This window comes from Schistocerca serialis, chromosome 10, assembly GCF_023864345.2.
Source record: "Schistocerca serialis cubense isolate TAMUIC-IGC-003099 chromosome 10, iqSchSeri2.2, whole genome shotgun sequence".
NCBI classification, from domain to species: domain Eukaryota; kingdom Metazoa; phylum Arthropoda; class Insecta; order Orthoptera; family Acrididae; genus Schistocerca; species Schistocerca serialis.
This window is the reverse complement of record NC_064647.1, coordinates 72,749,573-72,770,318: the sequence shown is the minus strand read 5'-3', so window position 1 is coordinate 72,770,318 and position 20,746 is coordinate 72,749,573. Positions and strand designations below refer to the sequence as shown.

At 47.5% G+C, this 20,746-nt stretch overlaps 10 non-coding genes across 10 annotated transcripts; all 10 read left to right on the top strand.

The window, feature by feature from the left end:
* The first annotated feature begins 445 nt into the window (after positions 1-445).
* Positions 446-518, top strand: Trnaa-ugc (transfer RNA alanine (anticodon UGC)). The gene has a single exon. It is a non-coding gene; the product is annotated as a tRNA-Ala (tRNA).
* A 416-nt stretch (positions 519-934) lies between these two features.
* Trnaa-agc (transfer RNA alanine (anticodon AGC)) lies at positions 935-1,007 on the top strand. Its single transcript has one exon. It is a non-coding gene; the product is annotated as a tRNA-Ala (tRNA).
* A 1,013-nt stretch (positions 1,008-2,020) lies between these two features.
* On the top strand, positions 2,021-2,093 carry Trnaa-ugc (transfer RNA alanine (anticodon UGC)). The gene has a single exon. It is a non-coding gene; the product is annotated as a tRNA-Ala (tRNA).
* A 416-nt stretch (positions 2,094-2,509) lies between these two features.
* Trnaa-agc (transfer RNA alanine (anticodon AGC)) lies at positions 2,510-2,582 on the top strand. The gene has a single exon. It is a non-coding gene; the product is annotated as a tRNA-Ala (tRNA).
* A 1,013-nt stretch (positions 2,583-3,595) lies between these two features.
* Positions 3,596-3,668, top strand: Trnaa-ugc (transfer RNA alanine (anticodon UGC)). Its single transcript has one exon. It is a non-coding gene; the product is annotated as a tRNA-Ala (tRNA).
* Positions 3,669-4,084: 416 nt separating this feature from the next.
* Trnaa-agc (transfer RNA alanine (anticodon AGC)) lies at positions 4,085-4,157 on the top strand. Its single transcript has one exon. It is a non-coding gene; the product is annotated as a tRNA-Ala (tRNA).
* Positions 4,158-5,170: 1,013 nt separating this feature from the next.
* Trnaa-ugc (transfer RNA alanine (anticodon UGC)) lies at positions 5,171-5,243 on the top strand. The gene has a single exon. It is a non-coding gene; the product is annotated as a tRNA-Ala (tRNA).
* Positions 5,244-12,412: 7,169 nt separating this feature from the next.
* On the top strand, positions 12,413-12,485 carry Trnat-ugu (transfer RNA threonine (anticodon UGU)). The gene has a single exon. It is a non-coding gene; the product is annotated as a tRNA-Thr (tRNA).
* Positions 12,486-12,901: 416 nt separating this feature from the next.
* Positions 12,902-12,974, top strand: Trnaa-agc (transfer RNA alanine (anticodon AGC)). The gene has a single exon. It is a non-coding gene; the product is annotated as a tRNA-Ala (tRNA).
* Positions 12,975-13,987: 1,013 nt separating this feature from the next.
* Trnaa-ugc (transfer RNA alanine (anticodon UGC)) lies at positions 13,988-14,060 on the top strand. Its single transcript has one exon. It is a non-coding gene; the product is annotated as a tRNA-Ala (tRNA).
* Positions 14,061-20,746: the final 6,686 nt, after the last annotated feature.

Below are 20,746 nucleotides of genomic sequence, written 5' to 3'. Positions count from 1 at the left end.
CGTCTGCATGGGAGAGTGCCATGTTTGGGGAGCGTTTCGTAGTTTGCGCAGTGCAATGGAGACGCGGAAACTTGTTGTGGCCCAGTCTTTTGCAGTTGGACGACAAGAGTGGTACACAGTAGTAAAGTGCGAGGCAGTGAGTTGGCATGAACAGTCGAGTGCACAATGGGGCTTCAGATGTGCTTGTTACCTCAGGTGCTGTGTGATTGTCGACATGGAGTGAAAACGGAGCAACTTGTGACTGCCCCTTCAATTTAAGACGTTAAAAACGGACGGAATTTGCAGTCGTAATACCAGAGCATCGAAACTACTTGGAACTCTTGTGTATATGAACGTGTCCGCGCCTTTGTACTCTGGTCCCTTCACCCCTGCAAACCAACCAACCATCGTGTCCGTGCACATAAGAGTAGTAAAGAATGGGGAACAGCGCAGCTTGGTTGTGCGTGGGGGCGTAGCTCAGTTGGTAGAGCGTTCGCTTTGCATGTGAAAGGTCCCGGGTTCAAGCCCCGGCGCCTCCATGTTTTGTGGTCAGTGCGTGGTAAGTGTTGGTCGCGGCGAGCCTAAGGGCACGCAAGATGTTGCAAAGCCAGCGTCACAGACTCGTATACTGACGTAAGGAGAGCAAGACGTAAATGTGAGGACCGGCTGTTGTCGAGGTGTCATCGAGTGCAAATCTGCCTTAGGTAAAACGGCCTAACCTCAATGAAGTCTAGAGAGTGAACAACACTTTCGTCTACCTCAGAGCGTTGGCCGAACGCTATTTTCGACGTCGTGCGTGCCACTTTGATTTTGGCCAACTACGATTCGAGACAGAATGCAGGAAACCTGAAAGACACCCTCACAGACACATTGAGAGTAGTGTTTGTCGGCGGAATAATTGGAGTGCAAAGGTCTGTGTCATTGATATGGCTGTATGTAGCGCAGTTCGTCAGCTGGGGGCGTAGCTCAGATGGTAGAGCGCTCGCTTAGCATGCGAGAGGTACTGGGATCGATACCCAGCGCCTCCAGAATTTTTAACACACCAACATGCGCACACTGCCATGCAAGTGGAATAATTCACAGTCAGAAAATGTGTCAAGGCAGCTACGAGCGAACGATTAGCAGCCACAATTGGCAAGCGAGCTGTAATGCGCAGGAAGTACCCTCCTCCCACCACTACACTTAATTTAGAAACAGTGCAAGTGTTCCCATAAGATTCTCAAACCTATGTCGGAAAGATCAGCCTTGCGCCGAATTCACAAAAATCCCACTGCACATTCCAATTATTTACATGCAGTCGGCTGCTACTGGTGTTGCTAGTTGTGACTGCTGATGACAGATGCCGTAGCAATCAATTCATGGAGTGAGTTGTACGTTTTGCGATACTCTGTCTCTGACAAGCAAGCAGAGGCGACATAGGCGCGAATACGGGAAGCTTGCAGCCCCTCGCTGCCTGCAGACACCGAGCAGCCACACTAGGTGGGCGGCCTAAGACGTAGGCGAAATGTGCTCACTCGCTTGGGCCTGACGTCAAGCTCTAAATAAGGGTGTCACTAGCGTGAGCGTTGCGTGTTCGTCGTGTAAAGTCGGAAAAGTCGTCTGCATGGGAGAGTGCCATGTTTGGGGAGCGTTTCGTAGTTTGCGCAGTGCAATGGAGACGCGGAAACTTGTTGTGGCCCAGTCTTTTGCAGTTGGACGACAAGAGTGGTACACAGTAGTAAAGTGCGAGGCAGTGAGTTGGCATGAACAGTCGAGTGCACAATGGGGCTTCAGATGTGCTTGTTACCTCAGGTGCTGTGTGATTGTCGACATGGAGTGAAAACGGAGCAACTTGTGACTGCCCCTTCAATTTAAGACGTTAAAAACGGACGGAATTTGCAGTCGTAATACCAGAGCATCGAAACTACTTGGAACTCTTGTGTATATGAACGTGTCCGCGCCTTTGTACTCTGGTCACTTCACCCCTGCAAACCAACCAACAATCGTGTCCGTGCACATAAGAGTAGTAAAGAATGAGGAACAGCGCAGCTTGGTTGTGCTTGGGGGCGTAGCTCAGTTGGTAGAGCGTTCGCTTTGCATGTGAAAGGTCCCGGGTTCAAGCCCCGGCGCCTCCATGTTTTGTGGTCAGTGCGTGGTAAGTGTTGGTCGCGGCGAGCCTAAGGGCACGCAAGATGTTGCAAAGCCAGCGTCACAGACTCGTATACTGACGTAAGGAGAGCAAGACGTAAATGTGAGGACCGGCTGTTGTCGAGGTGTCATCGAGTGCAAATCTGCCTTAGGTAAAACGGCCTAACCTCAATGAAGTCTAGAGAGTGAACAACACTTTCGTCTACCTCAGAGCGTTGGCCGAACGCTATTTTCGACGTCGTGCGTGCCACTTTGATTTTGGCCAACTACGATTCGAGACAGAATGCAGGAAACCTGAAAGACACCCTCACAGACACACTGAGAGTAGTGTTTGTCGGCGGAATAATTGGAGTGCAAAGGTCTGTGTCATTGATATGGCTGTATGTAGCGCAGTTCGTCAGCTGGGGACGTAGCTCAGATGGTAGAGCGTTCGCTTAGCATGCGAGAGGTACTGGGATCGATACCCAGCGCCTCCAGAATTTTTAACACACCAACATGCGCACACTGCCATGCAAGTGGAATAATTCACAGTCAGAAAATGTGTCAAGGCAGATACGAGCGAACGATTAGCAGCCACAATTGGCAAGCGTGCTGTAATGCGCAGGAAGTACCCTCCTCCCACCACTACACTTAATTTAGAAACAGTACAAGTGTTCCCATAAGATTCTCAAACCTATGTCGGAAAGATCAGCCTTGCGCCGAATTCACAAAAATCCCACTGCACATTCCAATTATTTACATGCAGTCGGCTGCTACTGGTGTTGCTAGTTGTGACTGCTGATGACAGATGCCGTAGCAATCAATTCATGGAGTGAGTTGTACGTTTTGCGATACTCTGTCTCTGACAAGCAAGCAGAGGCGACATAGGCGCGAATACGGGAAGCTTGCAGCCCCTCGCTGCCTGCAGACACCGAGCAGCCACACTAGGTGGGCGGCCTAAGACGTAGGCGAAATGTGCTCACTCGCTTGGGCGCGACGTCAAGCTCTAAATAAGGGTGTCACTAGCGTGAGCGTTGCGTGTTCGTCGTGTAAAGTCGGAAAAGTCGTCTGCATGGGAGAGTGCCATGTTTGGGGAGCGTTTCGTAGTTTGCGCAGTGCAATGGAGACGCGGAAACTTGTTGTGGCCCAGTCTTTTGCAGTTGGACGACAAGAGTGGTACACAGTAGTAAAGTGCGAGGCAGTGAGTTGGCATGAACAGTCGAGTGCACAATGGGGCTTCAGATGTGCTTGTTACCTCAGGTGCTGTGTGATTGTCGACATGGAGTGAAAACGGAGCAACTTGTGACTGCCCCTTCAATTTAAGACGTTAAAAACGGACGGAATTTGCAGTCGTAATACCAGAGCATCGAAACTACTTGGAACTCTTGTGTATATGAACGTGTCCGCGCCTTTGTACTCTGGTCCCTTCACCCCTGCAAACCAACCAACCATCGTGTCCGTGCACATAAGAGTAGTAAAGAATGGGGAACAGCGCAGCTTGGTTGTGCGTGGGGGCGTAGCTCAGTTGGTAGAGCGTTCGCTTTGCATGTGAAAGGTCCCGGGTTCAAGCCCCGGCGCCTCCATGTTTTGTGGTCAGTGCGTGGTAAGTGTTGGTCGCGGCGAGCCTAAGGGCACGCAAGATGTTGCAAAGCCAGCGTCACAGACTCGTATACTGACGTAAGGAGAGCAAGACGTAAATGTGAGGACCGGCTGTTGTCGAGGTGTCATCGAGTGCAAATCTGCCTTAGGTAAAACGGCCTAACCTCAATGAAGTCTAGAGAGTGAACAACACTTTCGTCTACCTCAGAGCGTTGGCCGAACGCTATTTTCGACGTCGTGCGTGCCACTTTGATTTTGGCCAACTACGATTCGAGACAGAATGCAGGAAACCTGAAAGACACCCTCACAGACACATTGAGAGTAGTGTTTGTCGGCGGAATAATTGGAGTGCAAAGGTCTGTGTCATTGATATGGCTGTATGTAGCGCAGTTCGTCAGCTGGGGGCGTAGCTCAGATGGTAGAGCGCTCGCTTAGCATGCGAGAGGTACTGGGATCGATACCCAGCGCCTCCAGAATTTTTAACACACCAACATGCGCACACTGCCATGCAAGTGGAATAATTCACAGTCAGAAAATGTGTCAAGGCAGCTACGAGCGAACGATTAGCAGCCACAATTGGCAAGCGAGCTGTAATGCGCAGGAAGTACCCTCCTCCCACCACTACACTTAATTTAGAAACAGTGCAAGTGTTCCCATAAGATTCTCAAACCTATGTCGGAAAGATCAGCCTTGCGCCGAATTCACAAAAATCCCACTGCACATTCCAATTATTTACATGCAGTCGGCTGCTACTGGTGTTGCTAGTTGTGACTGCTGATGACAGATGCCGTAGCAATCAATTCATGGAGTGAGTTGTACGTTTTGCGATACTCTGTCTCTGACAAGCAAGCAGAGGCGACATAGGCGCGAATACGGGAAGCTTGCAGCCCCTCGCTGCCTGCAGACACCGAGCAGCCACACTAGGTGGGCGGCCTAAGACGTAGGCGAAATGTGCTCACTCGCTTGGGCCTGACGTCAAGCTCTAAATAAGGGTGTCACTAGCGTGAGCGTTGCGTGTTCGTCGTGTAAAGTCGGAAAAGTCGTCTGCATGGGAGAGTGCCATGTTTGGGGAGCGTTTCGTAGTTTGCGCAGTGCAATGGAGACGCGGAAACTTGTTGTGGCCCAGTCTTTTGCAGTTGGACGACAAGAGTGGTACACAGTAGTAAAGTGCGAGGCAGTGAGTTGGCATGAACAGTCGAGTGCACAATGGGGCTTCAGATGTGCTTGTTACCTCAGGTGCTGTGTGATTGTCGACATGGAGTGAAAACGGAGCAACTTGTGACTGCCCCTTCAATTTAAGACGTTAAAAACGGACGGAATTTGCAGTCGTAATACCAGAGCATCGAAACTACTTGGAACTCTTGTGTATATGAACGTGTCCGCGCCTTTGTACTCTGGTCACTTCACCCCTGCAAACCAACCAACAATCGTGTCCGTGCACATAAGAGTAGTAAAGAATGAGGAACAGCGCAGCTTGGTTGTGCTTGGGGGCGTAGCTCAGTTGGTAGAGCGTTCGCTTTGCATGTGAAAGGTCCCGGGTTCAAGCCCCGGCGCCTCCATGTTTTGTGGTCAGTGCGTGGTAAGTGTTGGTCGCGGCGAGCCTAAGGGCACGCAAGATGTTGCAAAGCCAGCGTCACAGACTCGTATACTGACGTAAGGAGAGCAAGACGTAAATGTGAGGACCGGCTGTTGTCGAGGTGTCATCGAGTGCAAATCTGCCTTAGGTAAAACGGCCTAACCTCAATGAAGTCTAGAGAGTGAACAACACTTTCGTCTACCTCAGAGCGTTGGCCGAACGCTATTTTCGACGTCGTGCGTGCCACTTTGATTTTGGCCAACTACGATTCGAGACAGAATGCAGGAAACCTGAAAGACACCCTCACAGACACATTGAGAGTAGTGTTTGTCGGCGGAATAATTGGAGTGCAAAGGTCTGTGTCATTGATATGGCTGTATGTAGCGCAGTTCGTCAGCTGGGGGCGTAGCTCAGATGGTGCATTCGCGCCTCGTCTTCGGCGCGTGACGGACGTGTGGCGGCCGCTGCGGACGTTTCGTGTCAACAAGGCTGTTTTCCTGCTAGCCAGGTAGGCCGGCTCGCAAGCGCATTACTTCACTTAATTGTGTATTGGTTTGATGAAAATGAGAAAAGACACGATTAAATTTGCTTTCGATAGAAATTTCGTACGACCGAAAGCTTTTGAAATCAAACTGTGGCTCACAGAAAAAGTTGGAATTACGAAAGATGATTTAGTTGGAGTTCATTTATCGTTTGTGACTAACTCGGCATATGTGAAATTGGCAGATCCTGCTAAATGTGTCGCACTTGTTGAACAATGTGGAGGTATTATTAAGTTTAATCACTTAGACGGCTCAGTTAGCGATGTCGTAGTATCCTATGCTGGGATGGGAATACGAACAGTAAGAGTATTTGAGCTTCCTTTTGAAATGCCTGTAGTCGAAATTAATCGTGTTCTCGGGGCGTATGGCAGAGTAATTTCCAATGTTGCGGAAAAGTGGTCAGAACCACACATGTTTCCCGTTTTGAATGGCGTTCGCCAGGTTAAGATGGAACTTCTCAAGCACATTCCTTCCTTTGTAATTATTGGAGGATACCGTGCGTTGATCATTTACGATGGACAGCCTCGTACCTGTGCCATTTGTAACTCGACAGAGCACGTGCGTGCTGAGTGCAGTAGACGGAGGGTTCCTCAATTACCAAGTGTCGAATCCGAAGGTGCAGGGCCTGTAGTTCACCTGCAGATGACGTACGCTGCTGCCACGTCACCTTTGCGATCAGCTCGGCAGACATCTTTCGAACTGGGGGACCAATGCGAGCATCCCGAGAGTGTTAACAGCCATATAGACAGTGGTAGATCCATAGCTATGACTCACCATACAGCGCCCCAGTGTACCACCAGTGAAAGTCAGGTACCTGTACCTTACGACTGTGCCGATCCTTCTCGTAGCTCGCGAGCAGAACCTTCTGCGGTTACTGTGGATACCTCCCTGCAACCGCCTGATTGCGCCCGACAGGACGCGACCAACACGAAAGTAGCGGCACCGGACGATCCAGTTCAGAATATTGTTGGGCAAGACATGAGCATAGATCACTCGATCATCCAACTGACACAAGGAGTCAATGACTACGGTTCTGCTTCCCACAGCGCGGCTGACAGGCCCCCTGCGACAGAGGCGAGTTTAACTGCGGTAGTACTCTCTTCCACGCCTGGTGAAAAGAGCAGCGTTGGATCTTCGACTAGGACACAAGACCGGCTTGCATCGCCGACTTCGTCTCCGCATTCGTCCGAAAAGTCCCCCGATTCGTCTCCAGAGCGGTCACGATCGCCTCGGAAAGCTAGGAAACGTCGCAAAAAGCGGTTAGCACACCAGGCTGCTGAAAGCTTAGCCCCGGCTCTGCGAGATAGGTTGAGGAGCATTCAGGAACAGACAACGATCGAAGACCATGGCCGGAGGGAACCTGAGGTCGGTAGCATACCATCGCATCTACGGACATCACCTGAGAACGGTGTCCGGGACGAAGGAGCACCAGGCCTCGAATTTTCAGACCATCAGGACGTACCTACTTCCCAACGTAGACAATCTCCCCAGAATAGTCGTTTTGAATGGGCAGACGATACGGAGACAACACTGCCACATGTATCTGCGAACAATGGTATGGCATGTTAACCGCAACCTCTCAAGCTCACGACTACACTTTGAGCCCACGAATGACATGTGAATTCGGCCTACATATGCCTAATCGCCGAAAAGTCCAGTAAACAATAACAGCTCTTGCTTATGGATCAAACGTATCACGTTATGACTGTTAATATTAACAAGATCCAGAGTGCAACTAAAATTGCTGCCCTCCGGGACTTCATATATCAGTCCGATACCGATATTGCGCTTTTTCAAGAAGTGTGTTTTTCAAATTTGTATGTTCCGGGATTTACTGCAATTCTCAATGTCGCCTCAGAAGGCGCTTGCGGCACCGCTGTCCTGGTCAAGGAAGGTATTGCAATAACAGATGTAACCATGTTGGAATCGGGGCGGGGAATCAGTTTTAAGATTTTCGGTGTTACGATTATAAATGTTTATGTGCCTTCGGGAAGCAGTGGTCGAACAGAACGAGCCAATTTTTTTAAAAATGATCTCGTGTTTTTCCTAAAGGAAAACCCCGTTGATGTAATAGTCGGAGGTGACTGGAATTGTGTCCTACACAGGAAAGACCAAACGCCAAATTTCAATTTCTCCCCAGAACTAGATGGTCTTGTGAAAACGATGAAATGGCAGGACGCTTGGGAGGTCAAATACCCCGTGTCTGTCCAGTACACATATTTTAGCACTAAAGCGCAAAGTCGGATCGACCGCATATACGTCAGTTCACATTTAGCCAGCAAAATCAGTGGCGTCGAACGAATACCAACTTTCTTTTCCGACCATCTAGCACTAAGGTGCAGCATTGGACTTCCTAAACAGAAGACATACTGGGGCCGTCCTTTTTGGAAATTAAATATCGCCATGCTTCGAGATAACGCCCTAACTGAGCAGTTAGAAGCTTCTTGGCAACTTTCACTCCGACAAAGCCACAAATACCGGTCAACGATAGATTGGTGGACTTCATGCGCCAAAAAGAAACTTAGATCTACTCTAATTTCTTACAGTAGGGAAAGGGCACTTTGGTCTCGGCGCACTGTCGAATTCTATTATACTTGTCTGCGTGACCTTTATGATATGCCAATGTCCGCGGCTGTCAGAACGGGTATCAAACAGGTCAAGGCCGAACTTCTTAGTCTTAAACGCAAACAGCTGGAAGGAATGACAATAAAATCACGAGTTAAAACCACAGTGGAAGAAGAACACGCTTCACTCTATCATCTACTCCAGCACGAAAAAAATCGTCGAAGAAATTTTATTCAGTCATTGCTCTCTGAAGATCAAAGTCTTTTAACTCAACAAAAAGATATTTTAAACGAGGCTCATAGGTATTATAATCAATTGTACAGTGCTCACCAGTATCATCCAGATCATGGACAGGAACTGCTCCGAAACTGTGATATGGAACAACTAGTAACTGCAGAACACAACAGGAGCCTCACTGTTGAAATCCTGTCTGAAGACATTTTCGAAGTAATTAAAAGCTCACCTGTTAAAAAATCACCTGGGCCCGACGGTTTACCCGTAGAATTTTATTCCCAATATTGGCATATTATAAGGAATAAATTCACACAAGTCGTCAACGAAATCTTGAGTGGAGGGCACATACCTGACGAAATGAAAGAGTGTGTCACTGTTTTACTTCCTAAGGGAATCAATTCGGATGTCAAACAGCTAAACAAAATGAGACCGATATCCTTAATGAACTCCGATTATAAAATTATTGCCAGGGTTGTAAAAAACAGACTCCGACCGGTGTTTGATACAGTAATTGGTCCCCATCAAACGTGTCTCCCGGGTCGGAATATTTTTAAAACAGTCTGCGAATACAGGGACATAATCAGTATCTTCTCAACGACATTGACGAAGGCTGGCCTCGTTTTTATCGACTTTTCTAAAGCCTTTGATAGGGTAAACCATGAATATTTATTTACCACTCTGATGCTATAGGTTTTAACGACAAATTTTTAATTGTCTTAAAAAATCTATTGCAAGGGATGAAAACCAAAATTTTAATCAATGGACACTATACTCGAGATGTCGAAATAGCAAATGGTGTCCCGCAGGGAAGTCCTTTATCAATGATGCTATTTGTGGTCGCACTAGAACCTTTGCTGAAACGATTAAACAAGGAATTAGAAGGCATCTCAATTTCAGGGGTCAGTAACGCTACCAACGCTTACGCCGACGACGTCGGTGTCATCGTCAGAAGTAATGACGACGTTGTAAGACTGAGAGAGATTGTTCGCCTTTACTGCTTCGCAACGGGAGCGCAAATCAACGATATGAAAAGCTCCTTTCTAAATCTCCATGGCTTCAGGAACACTGCCCTCGAATGGGCCAGGTCTGTAGACCATCACACTGCGTTAGGTGTGAGGTTCTACCGATGCCCCCTGCAAACAACGACATTCAACTGGAAGAAGGTCTTACATAGTATTCGAGGTACTTTAATAATGAACCGACTTAGAGACTTGAACATTATCCAAAGGGTGCAATTAATCAACTGCGCTGTCCTTTCGAAAGCAGTATATGTAGGTCAAATACTGCCGATACCTAAAGCGATATCCAAAACCATCATGAGCTTCATCTGCAAGTATGTTTGGAGAGGTGAGATATTTAAAGTGGCGGCCAGTACTATAACTTTAAAACCGCGAGAAGGAGGCCTCGGACTGACCGATATCCGCCGCAAAACTACGGCTCTTTATATCAAGCGTACACTTCAGCTTTTAGAAGACCGCCACAATAATTTATCATCGAAACTTTTCCGAATCCTTACACCGGCGAGTATGGAACCACCTATTAACATAAGTAAAATCTCTTACAAATTGCAGCACATCAGATTCTACTATTTAGAACTCAGTTATCTGCACTGCATTGTCGCGGATAGGACCAAAAGAAACTGTAGTTTCATCATGGATTGCCTTACTACAAAGGACAACCGTAACAGAATGGAATCAAAATATCCCACCCGAAATTGGCAAAATATATGGAAGAATATAAACAATAAAGTACTGTCCACCAATGTGCGCGGTGCCTGGTACAAGGTTGTCAATAATACCGTTGCCACAAATGAAAGATTACAGTCTATAGGATTGAGTGACACAAATCAGTGTCCACGTTGTAATGTGATAGACACCCTCCGGCATCGTCTCATATGCAACGGCTACCAGGTCATTTGGGACAGAGTCCGCCAACAGGTGGCGTTTATCAATAGGAACGACGGCAGACACCTTACTGTCGACATTCTCGTCAACCCCGAAAGCGTTGCTTTCCCTATTCAAAAGAATAATGTTACCCTATGGCTACTGGGGAACTATGTCAATTATGTCATTAATAACCTCGGCCTGCCCGACGTACTGGACTATGAGCAACATCTATTACTGGAATATTATAAAGTATGTGGACAACGACACCACAAGACCTTGTATGGTAACATGCTAAAAATATTATTTGTCAAACAAGGCATCGGATGACGTACGCAATGACGAATAGCGGATAAAATATCGGATTTTGCGATGCCAAAGTAGGGGATTGCTGCTAAGGGCGACGTACGGTGGGGACTTCGTGGGCCCCAGGGCCGCTACGGTAGCCGTGAAGGCCTTCGCAGAACCCTGAAAAGGCCTTGCATTCTATGCCTATGCTTAAAAAAAAAAAAAAAAAAAAAAAAAAAAAGAGATCAGTGTCTTGTATTGTGTGTGTCCTTAAGAAGCCTACGTTTCTCAGTTAACCAATTAATTTTTCTTTCTTTATCCACAATTTTCACCAGATCATTTTCAGTTATTTTGAACAACCATCCAACGTTACAACATAAGTTCATTTCGATGGAGACATTTACATTTCTCACCACGTTTGATATGGATTCCCTTACTTACAAAGGAGTATTTCATTTGATTTTAGCAATGAGGCTCGCCGAAGAAGGCGCATGAAGGAGAGCGAATGGAAGGGCTAGAAGGGGAGATGGGAGGCCCTATAAAAAAAAAAAAAAAAAAGAAAAAAAAAGATGGTAGAGCGCTCGCTTAGCATGCGAGAGGTACTGGGATCGATACCCAGCGCCTCCAGAATTTTTAACACAGCAACATGCGCACACTGCCATGCAAGTGGAATAATTCACAGTCAGAAAATGTGTCAAGGCAGATACGAGCAAACGATTAGCAGCCACAATTGGCAAGCGTGCTGTAATGCACAGGAAGTACCCTCCTCCCACCACTACACTTAATTTAGAAACAGTACAAGTGTTCCCATAAGATTCTCAAACCTATGTCGGAAAGATCAGCCTTGCGCCGAATTCACAAAAATCCCACTGCACATTCCAATTATTTACATGCAGTCGGCTGCTACTGGTGTTGCTAGTTGTGACTGCTGATGACAGATGCCGTAGCAATCAATTCATGGAGTGAGTTGTACGTTTTGCGATACTCTGTCTCTGACAAGCAAGCAGAGGCGACATAGGCGCGAATACGGGAAGCTTGCAGCCCCTCGCTGCCTGCAGACACCGAGCAGCCACACTAGGTGGGCGGCCTAAGACGTAGGCGAAATGTGCTCACTCGCTTGGGCGCGACGTCAAGCTCTAAATAAGGGTGTCACTAGCGTGAGCGTTGCGTGTTCGTCGTGTAAAGTCGGAAAAGTCGTCTGCATGGGAGAGTGCCATGTTTGGGGAGCGTTTCGTAGTTTGCGCAGTGCAATGGAGACGCGGAAACTTGTTGTGGCCCAGTCTTTTGCAGTTGGACGACAAGAGTGGTACACAGTAGTAAAGTGCGAGGCAGTGAGTTGGCATGAACAGTCGAGTGCACAATGGGGCTTCAGATGTGCTTGTTACCTCAGGTGCTGTGTGATTGTCGACATGGAGTGAAAACGGAGCAACTTGTGACTGCCCCTTCAATTTAAGACGTTAAAAACGGACGGAATTTGCAGTCGTAATACCAGAGCATCGAAACTACTTGGAACTCTTGTGTATATGAACGTGTCCGCGCCTTTGTACTCTGGTCCCTTCACCCCTGCAAACCAACCAACCATCGTGTCCGTGCACATAAGAGTAGTAAAGATTGGGGAACAGCGCAGCTTGGTTGTGCTTGGGGGCGTAGCTCAGTTGGTAGAGCGTTCGCTTTGTATGTGAAAGGTCCCGGGTTCAAGCCCCGGCGCCTCCATGTTTTGTGGTCAGTGCGTGGTAAGTGTTGGTCGCGGCGAGCCTAAGGGCACGCAAGATGTTGCAAAGCCAGCGTCACAGACTCGTATACTGACGTAAGGAGAGCAAGACGTAAAAGTGAGGACCGGCTGTTGTCGAGGTTTCATCGAGTGCAAATCTGCCTTAGGTAAAACGGCCTAACCTCAATGAAGTCTAGAGAGTGAACAACACTTTCGTCTACCTCGGAGCGTTGGCCGAACGCTATTTTCGACGTCGTGCGTGCCACTTTGATTTTGGCCAACTACGATTCGATACAGAATGCAGGAAACCTGAAAGACACCCTCACAGACACATTGAGAGTAGTGTTTGTCGGCGGAATAATTGGAGTGCAAAGGTCTGTGTCATTGATATGGCTGTATGTAGCGCAGTTCGTCAGCTGGGGGCGTAGCTCAGATGGTAGAGCGCTCGCTTAGCATGCGAGAGGTACTGGGATCGATACCCAGCGCCTCCAGAATTTTTAACACACCAACATGCGCACACTGCCATGCAAGTGGAATAATTCACAGTCAGAAAATGTGTCAAGGCAGATACGAGCAAACGATTAGCAGCCACAATTGGCAAGCGTGCTGTAATGCGCAGGAAGTACCCTCCTCCCACCACTACACTTAATTTAGAAACAGTACAAGTGTTCCCATAAGATTCTCAAACCTATGTCGGAAAGATCAGCCTTGCGCCGAATTCACAAAAATCCCACTGCACATTCCAATTATTTACATGCAGTCGGCTGCTACTGGTGTTGCTAGTTGTGACTGCTGATGACAGATGCCGTAGCAATCAATTCATGGAGTGAGTTGTACGTTTTGCGATACTCTGTCTCTGACAAGCAAGCAGAGGCGACATAGGCGCGAATACGGGAAGCTTGCAGCCCCTCGCTGCCTGCAGACACCGAGCAGCCACACTAGGTGGGCGGCCTAAGACGTAGGCGAAATGTGCTCACTCGCTTGGGCGCGACGTCAAGCTCTAAATAAGGGTGTCACTAGCGTGAGCGTTGCGTGTTCGTCGTGTAAAGTCGGAAAAGTCGTCTGCATGGGAGAGTGCCATGTTTGGGGAGCGTTTCGTAGTTTGCGCAGTGCAATGGAGACGCGGAAACTTGTTGTGGCCTAGTCTTTTGCAGTTGGACGACAAGAGTGGTACACAGTAGTAAAGTGCGAGGCAGTGAGTTGGCATGAACAGTCGAGTGCACAATGGGGCTTCAGATGTGCTTGTTACCTCAGGTGCTGTGTGATTGTCGACATGGAGTGAAAACGGAGCAACTTGTGACTGCCCCTTCAATTTAAGACGTTAAAAACGGACGGAATTTGCAGTCGTAATACCAGAGCATCGAAACTACTTGGAACTCTTGTGTATATGAACGTGTCCGCGCCTTTGTACTCTGGTCCCTTCACCCCTGCAAACCAACCAACCATCGTGTCCGTGCACATAAGAGTAGTAAAGAATGGGGAACAGCGCAGCTTGGTTGTGCTTGGGGGCGTAGCTCAGTTGGTAGAGCGTTCGCTTTGCATGTGAAAGGTCCCGGGTTCAAGCCCCGGCGCCTCCATGTTTTGTGGTCAGTGCGTGGTAAGTGTTGGTCGCGGCGAGCCTAAGGGCACGCAAGATGTTGCAAAGCCAGCGTCACAGACTCGTATACTGACGTAAGGAGAGCAAGACGTAAATGTGAGGACCGGCTGTTGTCGAGGTGTCATGGAGTAGATTCGAGTCGCAGCCGCGGGGCGGGACGGACGTGTGGCGGCTGGCTTGGCGTCTTGAAGTAAACAACGGCTGTTTGCTGTCACGAGGTTAGTCACTTCGTTACCTTTGCGAGTTAGGTTATGTTTCCTGATTTCAAGATAGAATGAACGCGATTACTGTCATGAGGAAAGACACGATTAAGTTGACTTTCGACCGAAATTTCTTGAGGCCTAAGGCATATGAAGTAAAACAGTGGTTACTCGATGCTGTTAAGATTCCTGGCAATGACATAATAGGTGTGCATTTATCGTTCGTTTCAAATGCGGCCTTTGTGAAGCTGACCAACCCAGATTTGTGTGTCTCTATTATGGATAAGTGTGGCGGAGTACTGAAGTTTAAACATTCCGACGGTACAGTGAGTGATGTTTCCGTCTCAAACGCCGGATTAGGCATACGTACAATTAGCGTCTTTGAGTTGCCATTTGAGGTTCCTGCAGAGGAAGTTAATACAATCCTTCGACCGTATGGCCGTGTTATTTCGAATATTGCTGAAAAATGGTCGGAGCCACATATGTTTCCTGTCCTGAATGGAGTCCGCCAAATTAAGATAGATCTTCAAAGGCACATACCGTCATATGTAAATGTATGTGGACACCGCGCCATAGTTATCTACGACGGTCAACCCAAGACATGTGCATTGTGCAACTCACCAGAGCACATACGCAGTGAATGTCCCAAACGGCGTGTCCCACAGCTACCGACCGGGGAGGTTGCGGTTCCTGGCGCTGCTGTCAGCCTTCAGTTAACGTACGCGGCTGCCACGTACGGTCGCAAATCTGCAGAAACGTCAACAGTTGAGCACGTGGAACAAGTCGAAGCACTGGCGGCCGCCACAACCGCCACGGAGTTGGCCGCCTCTGTGGATGACCGGGCAGCTGCTGTTAGGCCCTCTTACGCCGTCACAACTGCGATATGTGATACGGAAGGCAGACAAACAGAACTGCGGGAGAGGATACAGTCATGCAACGACGTAGGTACTGAACAGCCGTCTTCGGACTCGCAGCGGCACGAAGTGCCCCAAGAATATACCAAGTCACCGACGGCAGTCGACAAACAACTCGACCTCCCGCCAGACGCACAGGGCGAACGGGCTGAAAGGCTGTCGCGTGCTGGCGACGCTGGTGTCCGTAATCCAGTCGTACACCACCCGGAAATGCAAGGAGGCCAAACTCCGGAACCCCAACCGACAGATGCGGAAGTGAAGGAACCCCCAACTGAGGCTCTTAGAGAAATTAACGCGAGGATCTCTGAGACAACGACAGAACCGCTCTCACCACTGTCTTCTTCCACCGAACCGCCAGAACATTCGCCTGACTTGTCTCCTACGGGATCCCTGCGGAGGAGGAAGAAGTCAAAAAAGCGTCGTTTGGCACACCAAGCGGCAGAGTCTTTGGCCCCAGCTCTCAGGGAAAAGCTGAAACATCTACAGAACAAGGATCAGAAGGCAGAAGATCTGGAGCCAGCAGGGACTACTGGGCACTCAAACAGAAAGGAAAGGCAAGAAGACCCGGGGGGTGAACATCACCCATCGCAAACTGGGATCACGACCAAAGTTCCAGGAGGTGGTTCATTGCCAGGTCAACACGCACCAGCAGCACCAGTCAATTGGGCGGACGATGACGCAGAACAGGGTGTCGATAACATGGACGGTGACCCAAGTCAAGAAGAAGACCTTTTTTATTAATAGAGTTGGCAAGATCGCCTTGAGACTAATCGAGGGACTGATGACGACAGACAGATTCCATATGAACGTATTATGCAGTCAATAAACTTACCTGAACTATCTGGCACGTGCTCCAAACTTATAATGTGACCACATTAAATATTAACAAAATTCAAAATGCCACTAAAATAGCCGCACTTCAAGATTTTCTCTATCAGTCGGACACCGATATTGCCCTTTCACAGGAAGTGCTCATTCGAGACCTTCTTATCCCAGGATTCAATGCCATTATAAATGTTTCTCTTGAACATAGTTGTGGGACGGCTATTCTTGCCAGAGAGGGCATCGACATGACAGACATTTGTAAATTAGACTCTGGGAGGGGCATTCGGTGTAACATCCATAATACAGCTATTATAAATGTTTACGCACCATCAGGCAACAATGCACGAGAAGAAAGGGCCACGTTTTACAAACGTGATATCTTAATTTTACTTCAGGACAATCCTGCTGATGTTTTGCTTGGAGGTGACTGGAATTGCGTACTCAATGACAAGGACCAACGGCCAAATTTTAATAAGTCCGAGGAGTTACAGTATCTGGTGTCGCACATGAAATGGTCAGATGCTTGGGAACTGAAATATCCTACATTGGTCAAATTTACTTACTTTAGTAGCAGGTCGCAAAGTAGGATTGACCGATTCTATGTCTCATCTACTTTAGAAAATGATGTTGCTGGCGTTGAAGTAATACCTACCTTTATTTCCGACCACCTAGGCGTTAAGTGCAGCATACGGTTCAGAAAACAGTCGGCTTACTGGGGCAGGCCCTTATGGAAACTGAATATAAGCATGCTATTGGAGGACGCCTTAGCTGCAGAAACACAAGAGACTTGGCGGGCCGCCTTACGAGTGCGTCACAAACATCGGTCCAACGTTGAATGGTGGACCGCTGTGGCGAAGAAGAAATTAAGGGCGACTCTGATAGCGTTTAGCAAGGAGAGGATGAGGTGGATAAGACACACAACAGAGTTCCACTACGCCTGCTTACGCGATCTTTACGAGGAGCCAATGTCCCAGGACATCTTAATACAGATCAACAAAACAAAGGCAGCGCTACTCAATATTAAGAGATCACAGCTAGAAGGATTAAAAATCAGATCGCACTCACATAGTATCGTGGACGACGAAAATGCCTCAATATATCACCTCATACAACACGCCAAACAAAGGCGACGAAATTTTATAGGGTCCCTCAGAGCCGAAGATCAGAGAGTCCTCACCAACCAGAAGGACATGATCGACGAGGCGTATCGATTTTACAATACCCTATATAGTGTCAATCAGATAGACGACAATGCTGTACGAGACCTTTTATCATCAACAGGCCTAGAGAACACTATAACGGAAGAGGACAACCGCAACTTCTATGCTGACCTCACCACGGATGACGTTTTTGACGTAATTAGGTGCTCACCTTCTAAGAAGTCACCAGGTCCAGATGGGCTGCCGCTGGAGTTTTACCGAACGTATTGGCACATTATAGGCAATGCATTCACGGACATGATCAACGAAATTCTTCATGGGGTGGATGTCCCAGTGGCCTTCAAACAGAGCATAACAGTGTTACTTCCAAAGGGCAGGACCACAGGTTTAAAGGATATCACAAAGACACGGCCCATAAGCCTACTGAATTCTGACTACAAAATCGTAGCTAGGGTTCTTAAAGAAAGACTGCAACCGATTTTAGGAAAGATCATCGGTAGTCACCAGACTTGTCTTCCAGGGCGCAGTATCTTTACAACTGTAAATGCGTACAGGGACATAGTTTCCATTTTTGCAAATACAACAGCAAATGGTGGTCTGGCTTTTATAGACTTTAGCAAGGCATTTGACAGGGTCAATCATGACTATCTTCTGAACACCATGACCTACATGGGGTTTAATGAGGGTAATGTGAACGTTTTAGCCAACATCTTAAATGGTTTAATAACGAAAGTAACTATTAATGGTCATCGCACTAAAGATATTCCCATAGCCAGTGGAGTCCCTCAGGGGAGTCCATTGTCAATGATGTTATACGTAGTTGCCTTGGAACCACTTTTAAGGAGGTTAGACGACGTATTAGAGGGCATGCTAGTGTCAGGCATGAAACAGGTGACGAACGCATTCGCAGATGACGTAGGAGTGATAATTCGCAGCGCCGCGGACATCGCAACGTTAACAGATAACTTGCAGTCGTACTGCACCGCATCGGGTGCGAGAATCAATGACACGAAGAGCGTTTTTCTAAATCTGCACGGACTATCTGACGTCACCATCCCTTGGGCGAGGAGTGTGGACCGGCATACTGCCCTGGGAGTTACCCTCTACAGCTGCCCTCTTCGGCTAATAGCATCTAACTGGAAAACTGTACTCGACAAGATCCGTGGCGCGCTCATTTTAAATCATATGAGGGACGTCAATATCAAGCAAAAAATTAAGTTGATAAACTTAGCAGTATTATCCAGAGCAACTTACATCGGACAGATTTTGCCAATACCCAAAGGAATAGCTAAAGCGATAATGTCCACCATATGTAGACACATTTGGCACGGGAATATCTTTCGAGTTGCTGTGGACACGTTGACTTTACCACCCGAAGAGGGAGGCCTCGGTCTCACAGATGTCCACAAAAGGTCTATTGCCTTATTCCTTAAGCGGTCTTTGCAAGTTATCGAAAGTCAACCAGACGGTCTGACAGCTAAATTATTCAACTTTTTCAAACCACAAAGCTTCCAACCGCCGATAGATATAAGTCTGATTAATTATAAATTAAAACATATTAGGTTCTTCTACTTTGAATTAAGCTACATGAGCTGTATAGTACGGGATAAACGCAAGAGAAACTATCGCTATATATTCAATAGTTTACGAACGGCGGCAAATTGCAATAAGACACAGGCCAAGAACCCAAACCGCGACTGGAAAACTATATGGAACAACATTAACAACAAGTTACTACCAACGGAAGTTCAGGTGGCATGGTACAGAGTGGTGAATAACTACTAGTACTAACGAGAAACTCCATTCCATAGGTCTCAGTGACACAAACACTTGTCAGAAATGCAACGAGACTGACACTTTGGATCACCGTTTTGTCTGCAAAGGGTGTAAAGATATTTGGGAAGAGGTAAAGCAGCAGGTCGCCTTTCTGACCCGCAGCGATGGGAGAGAGCTAAATTTGAATCTAATTTTCTTCCCAGAAAAGGTCTTTTTTCCTACACCAAAACATAATGCAATAATATGGCTTCTTGGGAACTACGTAAGTTTCATTGTCAATTCGAAAGGTGACGATAATATTATGGAATACCGGACATATCTCCATGAGCAATACTTCAAAATACTCCACAAACAAGATCACAAAAAGAATTTTGGAAATATGTTAACAATCCTATTCCGCAAACAGGGAGTAGGTTAAGATACCCCAGTAACAATCATCCCCAGGAAGAAGCGAGCTAAAGTAGGGGACTGCCGGTGAGGGTGAAGTACGGTGGGGACTTTGTGTGCCCCGTGGCCGCTACGGTAGCCGTGAAGGCCTCATCAGAACCCCGAAACAGCTATGCTTACGGCGGTACCACTAATAGCAGCTGCATTTAGAATCCCAGTTCATGCTTTTCCCGAAGTGGATCTTCCAATTAATTTCCTTCTTTCATTTCAAAAAAAAAAAAAAAAAAAAAAAAAATGACAAATATAAAAAAAAACTAAATACAATGAAACACGAAATAAAAATAATAATAATAATAAAAGGGTAGAAGAATGCTCGCTTTCGACGTGGGCGGCCCGTTTTCTTTTTATGGCCACAGCAAAAAAAAAAAAAAAAAAAAAGTCGTAGAGCATTCGACTGAGAAAAAAAAAAAAGTGGCAGAGCGCTGGTCTAGTAAACCAGAGAAAAAAAAAAAAAAAAGTCGTAGAGCATAAAAAAAAAAAAAGATGGTAGAGTGCTCGCTTAGCATGCGAGAGGTACTGGGATCGATACCCAGCGCCTCCAGAATTTTTAACACACCAACATGCGCACACTGCCATGTAAGTGCAATAATTCACAGTCAGAAAATGTGTCAAGGCAGATACGAGCAAACGATTAGCAGCCACAATTGGCAAGCGTGCTGTAATGCGCAGGAAGTACCCTCCTCCCACCACTACACTTAATTTAGAAACAGTACAAGTGTTCCCATAAGATTCTCAAACCTATGTCGGAAAGATCAGCCTTGCGCCGAATTCACAAAAATCCCACTGCACATTCCAATTATTTACATGCAGTCGGCTGCTACTGGTGTTGCTAGTTGTGACTGCTGATGACAGATGCCGTAGCAATCAATTCATGGAGTGAGTTGTACGTTTTGCGATACTCTGTCTCTGACAAGCAAGCAGAGGCGACATAGGCGCGAATACGGGAAGCTTGCAGCCCCTGGCTGCCTGCAGACGCCGAGCAGCCACACTAGGTGGGCGGCCTAAGACGTAGGCGAAATGTGCTCACTCGCTTGGGCGCGACGTCAAGCTCTAAATAAGGGTGTCACTAGCGTGAGCGTTGCGTGTTCGTCGTGTAAAGTCGGAAAAGTCGTCTGCATGGGAGAGTGCCATGTTTGGGGAGCGTTTCGTAGTTTGCGCAGTGCAATGGAGACGCGGAAACTTGTTGTGGCCTAGTCTTTTGCAGTTGGACGACAAGAGTGGTACACAGTAGTAAAGTGCGAGGCAGTGAGTTGGCATGAACAGTCGAGTGCACAATGGGGCTTCAGATGTGCTTATTACCTCAGGTGCTGTGTGATTGTCGACATGGAGTGAAAACGGAGCAAC